We start from the raw sequence: 19,381 nt of genomic DNA on the forward strand, positions 1-19,381 counted from the left end.
AACAAAACTTAGTTAAGTTACTTGACATCTCTGTATCTCAGTTTCTTTATCTGTAAAATCAGAATAGTAATGATACCTATTTAATTATTATTGTGATGATTAGATTGACAGACGTAAAGTTCTTAAAACAATGGTACATCGTAAGTGTTTGATATTAGCAAATATTATTCCACAAATTTGTCATCTCAACAAGTTTTTATGTGACAGGATATTTTTGAAATATTAAGTTTTTTTCACCTATTAGTTCATTTTTTTCCTTATCCCTCCTCCCATACTCCTTTTAAGCAGCTAGGCAGTTGCGAGCTTGTTGTTTTAGGGAAGGGATAAACCAGGGTAGTACACAGAAAAAAAGAAGTCTTCTTGAACTTGATTTCTAAAAATGTAAGCCATTACGGAAATAGAGAAGGTTCCATATATAGATAAAATATTTGGGAGAAATATAACTGGAAAGAACTAGACTCAATCTCACCTCCCTAGAACCTCACCCTGAGCTACAACGAGACTAGAAAGAAATTTCCCCAGACTAAGGAAGAAGAGGATATTGTGGGGAAGTAATAAGAATATAGACATTGATAAATCCCCAAAAGATAGGCCCTGTATCCTGATTCACAGAGTACCAGGGAAGTAGTAAAAATCCACACAAATATGAGTAACCTAAGGCAGGGGAAAAGAGAAGCTGTACTCTGAGCCTTGCGGTAGTCACATGATATCAGAGAAGAAATGACTGGGAGGGGAGATTATGCTGACCAGGCTTTATATAGTCTTGCATTTAGTACCCCTGCATGGCAGTGAGGAGCAGAATTATGCCCATGCTCCTACATGTGACGTGGATGTAACAGGGAGAGAGCCACCATACCTGAAAGGACTAGGCAGACAGGAATGAAGGCATCTCAGTCGCAAATGGCGTGGATCAATGACTGAGGACCAGACTGAATGACGGACATCTCAGAAGATACCTGTGTGAACAGATAACATTGAGGACCAGGTGAGTATCTTCCCCTCACCCATGTCTTGGAAACACAAAGACCACCTCCCACCTCCTCACCCCTCTACCTGTCCCCTTCCTTAACTCAAAGGAAGAAATTCCAAACTGGCTGAGATCAGGTTTCCATCCTCTCCAATAAGCTAGGGCTTCAAGAAGAAAATGAGATGAATTATAGAAAAATAAACTTACATTTCCTGTGTAACTGTGTTGTGGACAGATCAATACTCATACCTTAGCATAGTGTTGTTCATATTATTCTCTTTAAGTGTTTAGAGCTATGTATCTATTGATATATCTATCCCCGTTTTACTTTTGTTTGTATTTTCTTTATTTTTAATAGGTTTGTCAAGGTTTGACCATTTTATTGGCATTTTTCAAAAATTCAGCTCTTGGATTAACTTACAGTCTATTTTTCCTGTCTCTTAAAAGTTGCTAAAGGTTTTATCTTTACTATTTTTTTCTCCCATATTCCTTTCAGTTGTGTTTTAGTTGTTCTTTTTCTAATTTCTTGACTTGAAAGTTCATTTCTTTCATTTTTAAAATAAAAGTATTTACTCTAATGAATTAGCTTCTGACTTAGGGGGATACTATTTTCTGGAATTTGAAAGTTATGTAGAATTAAAATATATGATACAACGGTGTAAAAGTCAGGAGGAGGGTAAAGGAGTGAAAGTGTTCTAAGATCCTTCCCTCATCTAAGTGGAAGTTAAAAGTGCCAACTAACATGAGTCTTTGATAAATCAAGGATGTATGTTATCATTTATAGGATAACCAATATTAAAAGAAACCCAAATTAAAGGAAAAAATGAAATAGAAAATATATTAAAAAGAAGACAAAAAGGAAAAAAAATACAGAGTAAGTGGGAGAAATAGAAAGTACATAGTATAATGGTAGGTGTAACAGAAATATATCAGTAATTATATTAATTCTTAACGGCCAGATTTTTAAAAAATGAAGAGTGTCAGACTGGATGAGAAAAGAAAACCCAACTATATGCTGTTTACAAGAGACATCTAAAATTAAAAATACAGAAAAGCTGAAAATAAAAGAATGGAAAAAAACATACCAAACAAACATGAACCCCTAATCCCCCCCTAAAAGTTGGTGTAGCTATATTATTATCAGATAAAATTGACTTTAAGGTAACAAATATTACTTGAGATAAAGAAAGTAAATCCATAATAATAAAAGGTAAAATTCACCAGAAGAGTTAATAATTCAAAATTTAAATATACCTAATAACACAGCTTCAAAATATAAGAAGCAAACATTGCAAAGAAGTACAAGAAATAGACAAATCCACAATCAAAATGAAAGATTTTAAAACACTTTTGTAATTGGTAGAAAAAGCAGATAAAATATCAGTAAGACAATAAATGATTTGAACAACCAAATTAAATGTGTTAGACAAGGATAAGTTATATTAAAGTATAATAACAACAACCCTAGAATCTCAGCAGTCTGAACACACATTGTGTTTAACACAAACAACACTGTGCGTATCACATTGTGCGTACCTTACAATTTAGCAATTTCATTCTTAGATATGTAATCTAAAGAAATTTACACATGAGCACCAGGAAAAATGTATAACATATTCATAGTAGAATTGTTTGTAATAAAAAAAAAATCAGAGACATCCGAAATGTCCATTCATGGGACAATGGATAAATAAATTGTGCTTTATTCAAACAATGAAATATTATACAGCAGTTTCATAATTTCATAAATTTATGAAATACAGCTATATGAAAAGATAAATCATACAAACAAAATATTTTGTGAAAAATCTAGACACAGAAAACTATATATGATATGATACTATTTTTATAAAGCTCAAAACTAGGCAAACTAAACATAATAATGTTTATAGATACATACATTTGTAATAAAACTACTATCAAGGGAGGTGGTGCAGTGGTTGGGACTCCACACTCCCAATGCAGGGGGCCCAGGTTAGATCCCTCGTCAGGGAACTAGATCCCACATGTATGCCGCAGCTAGGGGTTCACATGCTACAACTAAGGAGCCTGCCTGCTACAACTAAGACCTGGTGCAACCAAGTAAACAAATAAATAAATAAATATATATTTTTTTAAAACTACTATCAAAATGTACGGGAAGAGGTGACAAAGTTTAGATAGTATTACTTCTGATAGGTAGTCAGGTAAATGGAAGAAGATTGAATAATACTGGTAGATATAACATTGGTAATGTTCTAGTTCTTAAGTTAAATAATAGGTTCATAGTGTTATTTTTATTATTATATGTCTAACTTTTATGCATATTATACATATTCTTTTGTATGCATGTTATTATACTAAATACATTAAATTTAGAGAAGCAAGTTGGTGATCTATTTCTGTAACATAAGAACATTATACATTCATATATACGTATCGATTTCATTTATTTCATTCTCTGCAATTGCTAGAGAAAGAACCTAAGGATATGTAACAAATGTTTAAGAAGGATAACCCCAGGAAAGTGGAATAAAAAGAGTGTGGCCATTCACCTTTTATCTATCTCTGTATTATTTACATTTTTCAAAGCACATATGCTATTTTAGTAACTATGTTAACATCAAAAAATCAAAAGAATTGCAAATGTATTTTAACTATCTGTATAGTTTTCTAAGTAGAGTATTCCCCCCTTATCTGCAGGGGATAGTTCAAAGTCCCCCAGTGGATGCCCGAAAGCGGGGATAGTACCATACCCTATATATACTGTGTCTTTTCCTATATATATATATATATATATACCTATGATACAGTATAATTTATAAATCAGGCACAGTAAGAGAATATCTGAATTGCCAGCATCACTACTCTTTGGCTTTGGGGCCATTATTAAGTAAAATAAGGTTACTTGAACACAAGCACTGTAATACTGCAACAGTCGGTGATCTGATAACTGAGATGGCTACTAAGTGACTAATGTATGGGTAGCAAATACAGCGTGGATTAGCTGGACAAAGAGATGATTCACATCGAGGGGTGGACAGAGCAGGACAGTGTGAGATTTCATTATGCTACTCAGAATGGACACACAATTTAAAATGTATGTTGTTTATTTATGGAATTTTCCATTTAGTATTTTTGGACCACAGTGTACTGCAGGTAACTGAAACCTCAGAAAGTGAAACTTCAGATAAGGAGTGATTACAGTATTTGAAAAGAAAAAGAACACTATTAGGTTAGCTCCATGTTAACTACCATGTTAACCACTCCTTCCCTTACATCTCTTCAAAGTTCCCTGTATGGATTTTGTTTTCCTTAATTAGGAAGAAAGAGCAGATTATTCTAATAGCCAAATTTTACTCTTATATTAAATTATTCACAATTACCTACTTTTCTTTCTTTTCGCCATTTACTCCTTTTCTCTCTTCTCTTTGTCTTAATTCTTCCCTTGGTAGCAGCTAAAAGTTTTTAAAAGAATTGGAAGTTTTAGATATATCATTACAAGTCATTTTTATTGATTAAAGAATTTGAGGAATTAGAATTAAGACTGATATAATTTTATTGAAGTATAGTTGATTTACAACATTATATTAGTTTCAGGTGTACAGCATAGTGATTCAGTATTTTTACGGATTATAATCCATTCAATTTATTACAAAATAATGGCTATAATTCCCTGTGCTATACAATACAGCGTTGTTTCTTATCTAATTAATACATAGTAGTCTGTATCTCTTAACCCCATACCCCTAATGTGTCCCCTCCCACCTCCCCTTCCCCATTGGTAACCACTAGTTTGTTTTCTATATCCGTGAGTCTGTTTCTATTTTGCTATATACATTCGTTTGTATTATTTTTTTGATTCCACTTAGAAGTGATGATATACAGTATTTTTTTCTCTGCCTATTTCACTAAGCATAATATTTTCTAGGTCCATCCACATCGCTGCAAATGGCAAAATTTCATTTTTATTGCTGAGTAATATTCCAGTGTGTGTGTGTGTGTGTGTATATATATATATATATATGTATATATATATATATCACATATTCTTTGTCCATTCATCTGTTGATGGCCACTTGGGTTGCTTACATATCTCGGCTATTGTAAATAGTGCTGCTATGAACATTGGGGTGCCTGTATCTTTTTGAATTAGTGTTTTTGTTTTTTCCAGATATAAACCCAGGAGTGGAATTGCTGGATAATATGGTAGTTGTAGTTTTAGTTTTTTGAAGAACCTCCATAGTGTTTTCCATAGTGGCTGCACCAATGGAATGTTGGCATTTGTTATTTATAGACTTTTTGATGATAGCTTTTCTGACAGGTGTGAGCTGATATCTCATTGTTGTTCAATTTGCATTTCTCTAATAATTAGCAATGTTGAGCATCTTTTCATGTGCCTGTTAGCCATCTGTATGTCCTCTTAGGAGAAATGTCTATTCAGGTCTTCTGCTCATTTTTGATTGGGTTTGTTTGTTTGTTTGTTTTTGGATATTGAGTTGTATGAGCTGTTTGTATATTATGGATATTAACCCCTTGTCAGTCATATCCCTTGCAAACATTTTATCCCATTCTGTATGTTGTTTTGTTTTTACGTTTTGTCAATGGTTTCCTTCGCTGTGCAAATGCCTTTAAGTTTATTTAGGTCCCATATGTTAATTTTTGCTTTTATTCCCTTTGCTTTAGAAGAAAGATCCAAAAAAATATTGCTACGATTTATGTCAGACAGTGTTCTGCCTATGTTCTCTTCTAGGAATTTTATGGTTTCAGATCTCAAATTTAGGGCTTCAATACATTTTGAGTTTATTTTTGTTTATGGTATGAGGAAATATTCTAATCTCATTGTTTTAAATATAGCTATCCAGTTTCCCGGCACCGACTGAAGAGACTGTCTTTTCTCCATTGTATATTCTTGCCTCCTTTGTCATAGATTAATTGACCATAGGTGTGTGGGTTTATTTCTAGGGTCTCTATTGTGTTCCATTGATCTATATATCTGTTTTTGTGTCAGAACCATGTTATTTTGATTATTGTAGCTTTATACTATAGTCTGAGGTCTGGGTAGGTGGTACCTCCAACTGTGTTCTTTTTTCTCAAGGTTGCTTTGGCAATTTGGGGTCTTTTGTGGTTCCATACGAATTTTAGGATTATTTATTCTAGTTCTGTGAAAAATGTAATGGGTGTTTTGATAGAGATTGCATTAAATCTGTAGATTGCTGTGGGTAGTATGGCCATTTTCACAATATTAATTCTTCTAATCCAAGAGCATGGGATAACTTTCCACTTCTTTGTATAACCTTCAATTTCCTTCATCAATGTTTTATAGTTTTCAGAATCTTTCACCTCCTTCATTAAGTTTATTCCTAGGTATTTTATTCTTTTTGATGCGATTTTAAATGGGATTTTTAAAAACTTTCTCTTTCTGATAGTTCATTGTTATTATATAGAAAAGCAACAGATTTCTGTATATTAATCTTCTGTCCTGCAACTTTGCTGAATTCATTTATTAGTTTTAATAATTTGGGGGTGGAGATTTTAGGTTTTTCTATATAAACTATCATGCTGTCTGCAAATAATGACAGTTCTACTTCTCTTTCAATTTTGATGACTTTTGCTTCTTTTTCTTGTCTGACTGCTGTGGCTAGAACTTTCAATACTATGTTGAATAGAAGTGTGAGAGTGGGCATCCCTGTCTTACTCCTGAATTTAGTGGGAAGGCTTTCAACTTTTCACTGTTGAGTATGATGTTAGCTCTGGAACTGTCATAAATGTCCATTATTATGTTGAGATATGTTCCTCTGTACTCACTTTGGTAAGACTTTTTTATCATGAATGGATGTGAAATTTTGTCAAATGCTCTTTCTGCATCTATTAAGATAACCATGTGATTTTTATCCTTCCTTTTGTTGATGTTGAACCATCCTTACATCCCTGGAATAAATCCAACTTAATCATAGTGTACAATCCTTTTTATATATTGTGGGATTCAATTTGCTAATTTTTTTATTGAAGTATAGTTGTTGAAAATGTTTCAAGTGTATAGCAAAGTGATTCAGTTATATGTACATATATTTTTTCAGATCTTTTCCATTATGGGTTATTACAAGATATTGAATATAGTTCCCTGTGCTATACAGTAGGTCCTTGTTGTTATCTATTTTATATACAGTAGTGTTTACCTGTTAATCCCAAATTCCTAAGTTATCCTCCCCCCACACCCCCCACTTTCTCCTTTGGTAACCATAAGTTTGTTTTCTATGTCCATGACTATATGTCTATTTTGTAAATAAGTTCATTTGTATCATTTTTTTGATTCCACATATAAGTGATATCATATGATATTTGTCTTTCTCTGTCTGACTTACTTCACTTAGTACGATAATCTCTAGGTCCATCCATGTAGCTGCACATTGCATTATTTCATTCTTTTCTATGGCTGAGCAATATTCCATTGTATATACATACCACATCTTCTTTATCCATTCATCTGTCCATGGACATTTAGGTTGCTTCCATGTCTTGGCTATTGTAAATAGTGCTGTTATGAACATTGGGGTTCGTGTATCTTTTTGAATTCATGTTTTCACCTTTTCCAGATATATGCCCAGGAGTGGGACTGCTGGATCATATGGTAACTCTTTTTTAATTTTTTAAGGAAACTCCATAGTGTTTTCTATAGTGGCTGTACCAATTTACATTCCCACCAACAGTGTAGGAGGGTTCTCTTCTCTCCACACTCTCTCCAGCATTTATTATTTGTAGACTTTTTATGATGGCCATTCTGACCAGTATGAGGTGATACCTCATTGTAGTTTTGATTTGCACTTCTCTAATAATTAGTGATGTTGAGCATCTTTTCATGCGGCTGTTGGCCATCTATATATCTTCTTTGGGGAAATGTCTGTTTAGGTCTTCTGACCATTTTTCGATTGGGTTGTTTGTTGTTTTGATGTTGAGCTGTATAAGCTGTTTGTATATTTTGAAAATTAAGCCCTTGTTGGTTGCATCACTTGCAAATATTTTCTTCCATTCCATAGATTGTCTTTTCATTTTGTCAATGGTTTCCTTTGCTGTGCAAAACCTTTTAAGTTTAACTAGGTCCCACTTGTTTGTTTTTGCTTTTGTTTCCATCAGTCTAGGAGACAGATCCAAAAAAATATTGCTGTGATTTATGTCAGAGTATTCTGCCTATGTTTTCCTCTAGGAGATTTATAGTATCCGATCTTACATTGAGGTCTTTAATCCATTTTGAGTTTATTTTTGTTATTGTTTCATTTTTGGCCGCACTGTGCAGCTTGCAGGATCCTAGTCCCCTGACAAGGGATCAAACCAGTGTCCTTGTCAGTGAAGGCACACAGTCCTAACCACTGGACTGCCAGGGAATTCCTGAGTTTATTTTTGTATACAGTGTTAGAGAATGTCCTAATTTCATTCTTTTACATGTAGCTGTCCTGTTTTCCCAGCACCACTTATTGAAGAGACTGTCTTTTCTCCATTGTATATTCTTGCCTCCTTTGTCATAGATTAACTGACCATAAGTGTGTGGGTTGATTTCTGGGCTTTATATCCTGTTCCATTGATCTATGTGTCTGTTTTAGTGACCATACCATACTGTTTTGGTTACTGTAGCTTTGTAGTATAGTCCGAAGCCACGGAGCCCGATTCCTCCAGTGCTGTTCCTCTTTCTCAAGATTGTTTTGGCTATTTGGGGTCTTTTGTGTTTCCATATAAATTTTAAAATTATTTGTTGTAGCTCTGTGAAAAATGCCACTGGTATTTTGATAGGGATTACATTGAATCTGTAGATTGCCTTGGGTAGTATGGTCATTTTAACAATATTGATTCTTCCAGTCCAAGAACATGGTATATCTTTCCATCTGTTTGTGTTGCCTTCAATTTCTTTCATCAGCATCTTATAGCTTTTGGAGTATATCTTTTTTGCTTCCTTAGGTAGGTTTATTCCTAGGTATTTCATTCTTTTTTGATGCTATGGTAAATGGGATTGTTTCCTTAATTTCTATTTCTGATAGTTCATTGTTAATGTATAAAAATGCAACAGATTTCTGTATATTAATTTTGTATCCTGCAACTTTATCGAATTTATTGATGAGCTCTAGTAGTTTTCTGGTGGTATCTTTAGGATTATCTATGCATAGTATCATGAGATCTGCAAACAGTGATACTTTTACTTCTTCCTTTCCAATTTGGATTCCTTTTCTTTTTCTTCTCTGATTGCTATGGCTAGGACTTCCAAAACTATGTTGAATATAAGTGGCAACAGTGGGCATCCTTGTCTTGTTCCTGATCTTAGAGGGTTGATTTGCTAATATTTTGTTGAGGATTTTTGCATCGATGTTCATCAGAAATATTGGCCTTTAATTTTCTTTTTTTTTTTTGTAGTGTCTTTGTCTGGTTTTGGGGGGTGATGGTGACCTCATAGAATGCATTTGGGAGTGTTCCATCTTCTTCGATTTTTTTGTAATACTTTGAGGAGGACAGGTATTAGCTCTTCATTATATGTTTGGTAGAATTCCCCTGTGAAGCTGTCCAGTCCTGGACTTTTGTTTGCTCGGGAGTTTTTCTTATTACAAATTCAATCTCACTACTAGTGATCAGTGTGTTCAAATTGTCTGTTTCTTCTTGATTCAGTCTTGGCAGGTTGTACGTTTCTGGAAATTTGTCCATTTTTTCTAGGTTGTCTAATTTGTTGGCATATAACTGTTCAAAGTATTCGCTCATGATTTTTGTATCTCTGTGGTATTGGCTTTTATTTCTCCTCTTTCATTTCTTATTTTGTTTATTTGGGTCCTCTCTCTTCTTCTTCCTGAGCCTAGCTAAAAGTTTATCAATTTTGTTTATTTTTTCAAAACAACAGCTCTTGGTTTCACTGCTCTTTTCTATTTTTTAATCTCTATTTTATGTTTTCCTCTCTGATCTTTATTATTTCCTTCCTTCTGCTGACTTTGGCCTTTTCTTTAATTTTTTAATTCCTTTAGGTGGTAGGTTAGGTTGTTTATTTGAGATTTTTTTTGTTTCTTGAGGAAGGCCTGTATCTCGATAAACTTCCCTCTGTTTTGACCTATAACTATATATGTCTTGTTTTAAACTGGTAGTCATTTAAGTTCAAACACATTCTAAAAGACCTACATTTTTACACTCCTCCCCAACATTTAATTGTTTATTGTAGTTACAGTTGCTTTTACAATTCTTTGTCTTTCAATCTTCATACTGGTGTATTTAAGTGGTTTATCCTCAGTCATTACTGTATATTTACCTTTCCTAGTGGGATTTTACCTTTCCTATAGATTCTTCTTTTCCACTTAGAGAAGACTCTTCTACATTTCTTTTAGGATAGGTTTAGTATTGATGAACTCTTAGTTTTTGCTTGTCTGAGAAGTCCTTTATCTCTCCTTCTATTCTAAATGATAATCTTGCTGGTTAAAGTATCCCAGGTTGCAGATTTTTCACTTTCAGCACTTTGAATATATCACACCACTCCCTTCTGGCCGGCAAAGTTTCTGCAGAGAAATCAGCTGACAGCCTTATGGAGGTTTCCTTGAATATGACTCTTTGGGTTATTTTCTTGGTGCCTTAAGAATTCTCTATCTTTAACTTTTGCCATTTTAATTATGCCATGTCTTGGTGTTGGTCTGCTTGGGACCCTTTGAGATTCCTGTACCTGGATATCTGTTTCCTTCCTCAGGTTTGAGAAGTTTCCAGCCATAATTTCCTCAAATACATTTTTGATCCCCTTCTTTCTTTTCCTTCTGGGACCCCTAAAATGCGAATGCTGATATGCTTAATATTATCTCAGAGATCTCGTTTTCATTTTTTTTTAATTATTCTTTTTGCTATTTTGATTGGATGATTTCCATTATTCTATATTCCAGATCACTTATGTGTTCTTCTGTACCACTTAGCATGCAATTCATTCCTTCTAGTGTATTTTTTACTTCAGCTATTGAATTCTTCATTTCTGATTGGGTCTTTTTTATATTTTCTAGTTCCTTGTTAAAGTGTTCCCTGTATACATCAATTCTTTTCCCTAGGTCAGTTAACATTTATCACCAATGCTTTGAATTCTTTACCTGGTAAATTGTTTATTTCTATTTCATTATTTATTTTTTTTCCAGGGGTTTTCTCTCACTCATTAAATTGAGAGTAATCCCTCTGCCTTTTCATTTTGATTAACTTTCTCTACCTCTATGAATTTAGGCAAAACAGTTACCTATTGTGGTCTTGAGAGAGTGTTCTTATGTGAGAGCATTCCTATACAGACTGCCTGTGCCCAATGCCTTTGGTGGGAAACCTGGATTTGATGTGGATGCAAGTTATGTCTTTCCTGGGTGTGCTGGATGTACCAAGCTGTCACCTTGGTAGGGGGTGAGGCTAGAGATTGAGGGGCTAAAGCTGGTACCAGGTATGAGGCGGGACTTCACCTCTGCTTAGTGGCTGTCACTGCCCTATTGTGGGTGGAGTCAGATTCCAAGCTGCTGGTACAGAAGCCCTGAGGGCCGGGCCCAAGCTGGCTTTGTTCCCTTTAAGTGTGTGTTTTTTCCCTCTCCTTGGACCAAGACGCTTGCCCCAGGGGGGTTAGTGCTAAAGCAAGTGGGATTTGTGTGGGCTCTTGGCTTGGGTTGGCCACAGACAGAGGTCCAATGCGCTGCATGTGCATGCACCTGTGGCTCTGCTCAGACGTAGCCTCAGGTGCAAATCTCCTTGTCCCTTACAGCCAATCACTGCCACCAGCCTCCACCACCACCGCCCTGTTGTGGAACTACTCTGCGGGGCAGGTGGGCTCCATGTAGACTTTCAGCACGTATAGGGCTGTGGTAGAGCCACCAGCGTCAGAGATCTGGACTGCTTCTGAGATGTTGCTTGAGTCAGTGCCAATAATGGCCTCCGCTACCTCACCCAGGCTCAGCTCTGGGACTGGGTCACCTCTGTGTCCCGTGGTCGAGTCTTTTCCCTGGTCATGGCTGCCCCAGATCCAGTGTTGCACTGTGACATGGACTCAGCAGAGCCAAAGTGCTTGCTTGAGTTGGCAAGCACGTGGCAAGGTGGTTGTGGGAAACTCTATAGACTCTAGAGCAGACCTCTCTGCACCCTACCCTGCAGGCAAGCCAGCGCACATGCACCCTTCATGAGCAGAATCCAAGCTTCCCACCACGCTTCTGTTAGTCCCAGCAGTCCTCCAACCAGCCAAGGGGGCTTGTCTCCCCCACACAGGATCCCAGGACTGGGGCACCAAATCTGTGACTTGAACTACTCACTCCCCAGGGCAGGGGTCTTCCTGTGTAATCTCCTTTTGCCTCTGAGTTCCCTTGCAGGGGCATAAGTTTTGACCCAATCATATTTCTTCCCTTTCTACCAGGTTACATGTGTATCTCTTACAACCTTGGTTTACAGGAGTCCGTCTGCCAGTTTCCAGTTAGTTTGCAGTGAAAGTTGTTTCACATTTAGATGTATTTTTGATGTGTTCGTGGGGGGAGTTGAGCTCCACATCCTCCTACTATCTTGATCCAAACTCAAGATTGATAGTTTAATTAACTTTATTATGCTGGTTGGAAAAGTCTTACAAAATACAAATGAATTATTAATTATTTAATTTAAAATTAATTATTAAAAAATTAAATTAATTATTTAATTGTATCCCAGTATTATAAATACGTGGCACTTAGGAGCCCATATGAGGGAAAATATTCCTGTGAGTCCACTAGAATCCAACTTCTATTTAATCTAGAAAGCATAAGGTGTTATGCTTATCAACAAGAACTACGTGAATGCATCTACTAAATATCAACACTTTATTGGGAAAGATAAAAAATGAATTATTTCAATGAGAAAACGGGAAAGGAGATTATTAGCCTGCTGCCATATTAACCACTCCATGCTGTAAGAGACAACCATATTCCTGATTGGAAATGAAAGTTCTCTATGTGATTTTCTTTTTGTATTATCCAGCTTTGGGGATTCAAAGTTTCTTGAATCTGTAGTTGAGGTTTTTCATGTTTTGGAAAACATCTGGCCATTATTCTCTTCAAATATTTCTTTTTCCTCATTCTTCTCTCTTTCTTAGATTCCAATTCTACGTTAGACCTTTTCACTGTGTCTCACATGTTTTTGATGCTCTCTTCTGTATCTTCTATACTTTTTTCTTTCTCTTGATTTGACTTCTAGTTTGCTAATTCTGTCTTTTGTTTAATCTGCTGGAAAATCTATCTAAATTGTTAATTTTAAATAATGCACTTGTTATTCCAAAATTTTCATTTGATTATTTTTAGAGTTTATAAATCTCTACTTTCTTGAACATATTAATCATAATTATGTAAAATTCATTGTCAGGTAAGTCAAATATCTGGGTTACCTGTAGCCTAATCTTGTTCTTTAGTCATGTTAGAATATCTAGTCATTTTTTACTGAAAGGTATTTTGTGTTACAAAATTCTAGAGGCTCTAGATGATGTTATCTTCCTCCCAGGATGATTCACCCTTCTTCCACTAGGCAAATAGAATGATGGATGATCATCTAAACCCAGTCAGGGGCTGTACTGAGATGAAATTACAGTCCTAGTAAGGCTCAATTTACCTCTGATTCATCCCTGCCCTCCTGTGTTTTCAACAGAGGGCCTATTGTATTCTCCAGCCCCTGGTGAGTCCCAAACTCTAATCTTCGTATCATTTTACCTCTCCATAGTTCTTTCCTCTCTAGATTCTTAATCCCTCTAGTTCTCATTGCCTTAGCAGCTCTTTATTCCTTTAAACAGATACTTTTCTTCATTTTATCTAGTTGTTTATGGTGGAAGCACTGGTTTGCTACTAACCTCTCATCTCAGTGGAAGCAGAAGTCAATAAAGGAAATTCATTTACAGGCATAAACCCACAACTACAAACAGAATAGGACTTAAATGTCCTTCTTTTTCCTAGAAGTTACTAGGAGAGATGTTCCAATAAAATAAAGGAGAAAACAAAAGAAGAAAAAAACCCACAGAATCCAGAAAACAGGTGATCAAACTGAAGAGAGAGGTAAAGGAAATCTCAGAATGAAGATGAAAGATTCTAACTTCCCAGGTGTTTAACAGGCCTAGAGAGCAGTAATTTCAGATGGAGCATGTTAAAAGGATCCAGGACAGAATCCCCAAACTGAAATTAACAGTGTACCTAATGTGTTTGAACATTTTGAAAGGCAATTTAGACTACTATTATATGTCACAAACACAGAAAATGAAACAAAGTTTTTAAAAGATAATTATTAAGTGAAAAGAAAACAAAATGTTGTGCTAGAAAGGAAACCATTGTATGGCTCAGTTGTGAACAGCATTTAAAAAGTCATAATAATGAAATTCTTGAATAGTGAAATTTTCAGTTATGATAATGAAATCCTATTTAGAAGGATGGGAGAAAGGAAGTGAATTTGGTGGGGGAAGTAAAAAGAAGCAGCTAAATTCTTATCTTCCATAGAACCTAAAACCGGTTCTTTAAAGGTTATTTTAAGATTTGGAGATAGACGGGGCTTCCCTGGTGGTGCAGTGGTTGAGAACCTGCCTGCCAATGCAGGGAACACGGGTTCGAGCCCTGGTCTGGGAAGATCCTACATGCCGCGGAGCAACTAGGCCCGTGAGCCACAATTGCTGAGCCTGCGCGTCTGGAGCCTGTGCTCCGCAACAAGAGAGGCCGCGATAGTGAGAGGCCCGCGCACCGCGATGAAGAGTGGCCCCCGCTTGCCGCAACTGGAGAAAGCCCTCGCACAGATACGAAGACCCAACACAGCCAAAAATAAAAATAAATAAAATAAAGAATTATTAAAAAAAAAAAAAAAAGAGTAAAATATTAAAAAAAAAAAAAAAAAAAGATTTGGAGATAGATATCAAAACATACTGTTAAGAGAGAATGAAGTTACTGCCTCTGGAAACCAGAATTAGGGGTAATTGTTTTCAAACTAGTGTGGGGGAGAATAATGACATTCTGAGATATGCAAAGACTCAGTTTACCTTTTAGACATATATTTTGGAAAAGTTATTTGACAGTGTACTCTAACAGTTAAGGCAGAAAACCAAGAGATAGGAAGACATGGATCTAATAAACAATAAATCCAACCCAGAAGACCAGTGAGAGGAAATCCTAGGATGACAGCTATCTTTCAGGCCTTTGGGGTACAAAGTAGTCCAATTTGCAATAGGCAGGCAAGAACATCTCCAGGCGAAAAACATGAACTCCATGGAACAGTATGTTTGAAAGGATGCAAAATCTTTTTATTATGGTGAAGTCACATTATCCTTCTGTCAATTAAAAAAAAAAATGGTAGGACTAGAAAGTCTAAGAAAAATAAAGACTGTACAAGAAAGTCATGGTTCCAATATGAAGCGATACTAAGACATGGCACGGTTTGAGGCAACTGGTGGAATATAAATGTACTTGATGATGTACCTACATCTAGAAACATTCTCCTTTGAGAATTCCAGTAATCATGATATTAGACTCATGAAAGGGAAATGTAATCCTAGCACATGACTTGGCACTGCAGTAACAATATTTATTTGGTGATAATAATTTAAATGCTGATTACTGGTTTGGAAACTTTAAAGTAAATCTATGGAGAGAAAATGAAAGTTTGTTTTGGTTATAGATGTTAACTACTGGAAATGTTAAAAAAAAAAAAGACAATGGGGAGAAAAGATGGAGGAAAGGGTAGCGTTACCTATATAAAAGAGAGTAAAATAATGGACTGAAGTTGATGAAACAAAAAGTAGAATTACAGGTATAAAATTTATTGATACCAAATTAACTAATAGAAAAATTAATTATAATACAAATAACAAACACTGAAAAGATATAGGTAGGTGAGACAAAGGAGTAATTTGTGAGCTAGATGATAGATATTGTCTAGAGTTGAATGTGGAGAACATTTGCTGTATTTTGACTGCCCAGCATCTGATTCTCCCTCCTATGTCTGGTGAATACTTCTCTACATGCCTCCTGCCGTCAATGCTGAAAAGGTCAATACTTGCTTTCCCAGTTTCCTAGGCAGCTAGCACATGGACATGTGATCTAGGCAAAGTCAATACTGCCTAGGAGCTAGTGACACCAAGAAGCAGAGATGGTGAAGAATCCATTCTTCAGCGGCGGCATGTAGCGACCAGGACAATGCAAGTTGACGCATCCAGGTTCAGGAGTGGCAGTGTGCCCTTACCAGTGGTTTGACTTTGCCTGCAGTTCTAGCTGCCAAGTTTCACTTTGTTCCTATTCACATTCAGAGATTAGTTCTCTAGGCTTCTTGGCAATTATGAGTGAGTTATTCAATATCCTTTCAATAAATTCCTTTTCCATTTAAATCAGCCAGAGCCAGTTTTCTTTGCTTACAACGAAGAACTCTGATTAGTCCACTGATAAATCAAGAAATAGATGTGTGATAGTATTACTTGAGAAAGAATCAGAAACACATATGTCAACAATGGTTAGCACATGCAATTCCTTTAACGTGTAATAAATCTTCCTGAATTCCACTTCCCTTGCTTTGTCTAGAAAATGGCTATTCATCTTCCAATTCTCAATTCAGATATCATTTCCTCTCCAAAGCCTTTCCTTGTCCCCTTAACATGTGCATACCAAGTCATAGCACTCATCTGCACTGTAATGGACTATTAGTTTGTCTTTACTGTCCAGTACCTTAAAAGTTCCTTGGCTGAAGGGACCATGCCATGCTTACCATTATGCCTGGCACACAGTGGGTATTAGTCTGTTGAATAAACAGAAGTTATGAAGGAGTTTTAATGAATTTTTTTCTAGATCATCTAACTTATAAATGAAAACCCTGTTAACAGGGTGATAAACATACCTTTGACACATGAATCCGTCTGGCTTCCTGAAGATGATGTAAGAGAAGGAAACACATAGTCATCTGAAGAATGAGATGTTGATGATCTATGTCGGGATCGGTGGTGGTTTTGCTTTTGCTTTCTTTCCTTGTGTTTGTGTTTACCTTCGAATGATATAAAATGTAACACAATCATTCTCTCAAATATTAGCAACAAATGAGTGAGAAACAAAATAATTTACAAAATGCACTTTTTAAAAAAATTAATTAATTTATTTTTGGCTGTGTTGGGTCTTCATTTCTGTGCGAGGGCTTTCTCCAGTTGCGGCGAGCGGGGGCCACTCTTCATCGCGGTGTGCGAGCCTCTCACCGTCGCGGCCTCTCCCGTTGCGGAGCACAGGCTCCAGACGCGCAGGCTCAGTAGTTGTGGCTCACGGGCTTGGTTGCTCCGCGGCATGTGGGATCTTCCCAGACCAGGGCTCGAGCCCGTGTCCCCTGCATTGGCAGGCAGATTCTTAACCACTGTGCCACCAGGGAAGCCCCCTAAAATGCACTTAAAATTACACAAAAGGTCTTAAAGCAAGTAAAATTCCTACCTCCACTTCTGCCGGTCCTGGCATCTTCAGAACTTCGGCGTTCTGTGGACTTCTTATCCATGTATAAAACCTGCCTGCCATGTCTGTAAAACAAAAATGTTGACAAATTACTGGAGAATTTAAAAAGCAAAGTGATGTTTTTTTGGACAAAAGAAATAGAAATTATGTTTCATATTCTGACTGGAGAGAAGGTAAGGTATTAGTTATCCACAAAATGGTTTTATATTTGTATTAAATAGTAAACTTTTATTGAGTTTACTATTTTTGTAACTAATACTCAACTAATTTGAGTATCTGTCATCACAACAAAAATCAAATATGTATTTCCATAACCTTGGTAAAAATCTCATGCAGATTCTACCAGAATAAACACCCTGTTTTAGTTGAACTTTGCTTTATAGTCTGAAAGAACAAGAATTTCGTATTAATGTGGTAGTACTATTGGATCACATTGTGTCAAACTGGTTTTTGTCATTGATAAAGGCTATAAACTGAACTGTACCCTCCAAAATTCATTTATTGAGGCTCTAACCCCCAATGTGACTATATTTAGAGACAGTGTCCTGAAGTCATATTAAAGTGATATTTAAACAATAAAAATTAATAAATTCACAATAGGAAAAATAAAAGAGTATCCAAGAAGGAAACGTGATTCAATAAACATCTGAAAACAAGAAAGCAGATGCAAGCGTGTCAACGTGAGAAACTAAGAGTAGCGTAGTCTGGGATACCTGAGAAAGACATTACAGTAGGAGTGGTCTGCCTGGCAGAACCTGGAGCAGGCGCTGTGAGGGAGACTATGGAGGACGGGAATAAGAAGCAGTGTTGAAAACAGGAGGATTACTGAAGATCTGTTTGTACCATGATACAACCCAGTGATTATTCTCAAGCAGAAGTTCAAAGGACTGTTTAAAGAAAATGAATGAAACATGGGGAGCTCCAGGGCAGCAAATACAAGTTTTGATGCCTCAGAGTAATGCTTTCCTGAGTCTCGTTTTTGTTTGTGTTCCAAGCAAAAGAGCTAGCTTCCTGCCAGCCCACCTTCCTTAATAATATTAAACATTACATAAGTGTTTGATATACCCTAGGCATTGTTCTAAGCACTTTACATGCATTACATTTTAATACTTATAACAAAACAATAAAGAACATATCATGCCATTTTTTTTCACATTAGACAGAGTGTTTAAATACTTGCCCAAGATTACATAGCTAGTAAGTGGCAAAGTCTTAAAAGTAAAGCCTGGGGCTTCCCTGGTGGCACACTGGTTAAGAATCTGCCTGCCAATGCAGGGGACACAGGTTCAATCCCTGGTCCGGGAAGATCCCACATGCCGCCGAACAACTAAGCCCATGCACACAACTACTGAGCCTGTGCTCTAGAGCCCATGAGCCACAACTACTGAACCTGTGTGCCACAACTACCGAAGCCCGCACCTAGAGAAATCACCACAAAGAGAAGCCACCTCAATGATAAGTCTGCTCACTGCAACGAAGGATAGCCCCTGCTCGCTGCAACCAGAGAAAGCCCGCACACAGCAACGAAGACCCAACGCAGACTAAAGCAAATAAGTAAATAGATAAATAAATTTATCTATTTATTTAAAAAAAGTGAAGCCTGAAGTTAACAATCTTCATCCATGTATAAAAAGTTTTGTCATTCTTCTTATTCCCTCATTCTTCAGTGTGAATGCACAACCAAAGAGCACCAGATATTTGAAGAAAATCTACAGCATAATAAAACCTATGATAAACATAGAAACAATCAAGATAAAAAAGAGAACTTTAAAAATTATGATCTGTTCTTTCAGAGAAGTTTAGGAGATACTGAACTCATAAGACAAAAACAGGATGCTGAGAAAGAAGCACTTTCAGAAAATAAGAACATTCTTCTTAGTTAAAAATATTATTCAGAAATAAAAAAACTTAAAAGAGGGTATTAAAGATAAAATCAGTTTAGAAAAAAAGTAAGAATCACAGAGAATAAAATCCAAGAGGCCAAATATATAAACAATAAGAATTTCAG

General features: G+C 36.1%; 1 long non-coding RNA gene across 9 annotated transcripts in view; it reads right to left on the reverse strand.

The window, feature by feature from the left end:
* LOC132374652 (uncharacterized) overlaps positions 1 to 19,381 on the reverse strand; it is a 56,969-nt gene that overhangs the window by 25,263 nt on the left and 12,325 nt on the right. For 5 of the 9 annotated variants that reach the window (XR_009505713.1, XR_009505710.1, XR_009505720.1 and 2 more), the window contains exons 2-4: positions 17,356 to 17,438; positions 16,781 to 16,924; positions 857 to 956 (exon numbers count right to left, since the gene is read on the reverse strand). This is a non-coding gene — a long non-coding RNA (uncharacterized LOC132374652). Of the gene's footprint in view, positions 1 to 856; positions 957 to 4,336; positions 4,405 to 16,611; positions 16,682 to 16,780; positions 16,925 to 17,129; positions 17,255 to 17,355; positions 17,439 to 19,381 lie in introns of all 9 variants that reach the window. The other 4 variants (XR_009505717.1, XR_009505712.1, XR_009505716.1 and 1 more) reach the window with 4 other exon arrangements.

The sequence above is a fragment of the Balaenoptera ricei genome, chromosome 1 (assembly GCF_028023285.1).
Source record: "Balaenoptera ricei isolate mBalRic1 chromosome 1, mBalRic1.hap2, whole genome shotgun sequence".
NCBI classification, from domain to species: Eukaryota; Metazoa; Chordata; class Mammalia; order Artiodactyla; family Balaenopteridae; genus Balaenoptera; species Balaenoptera ricei.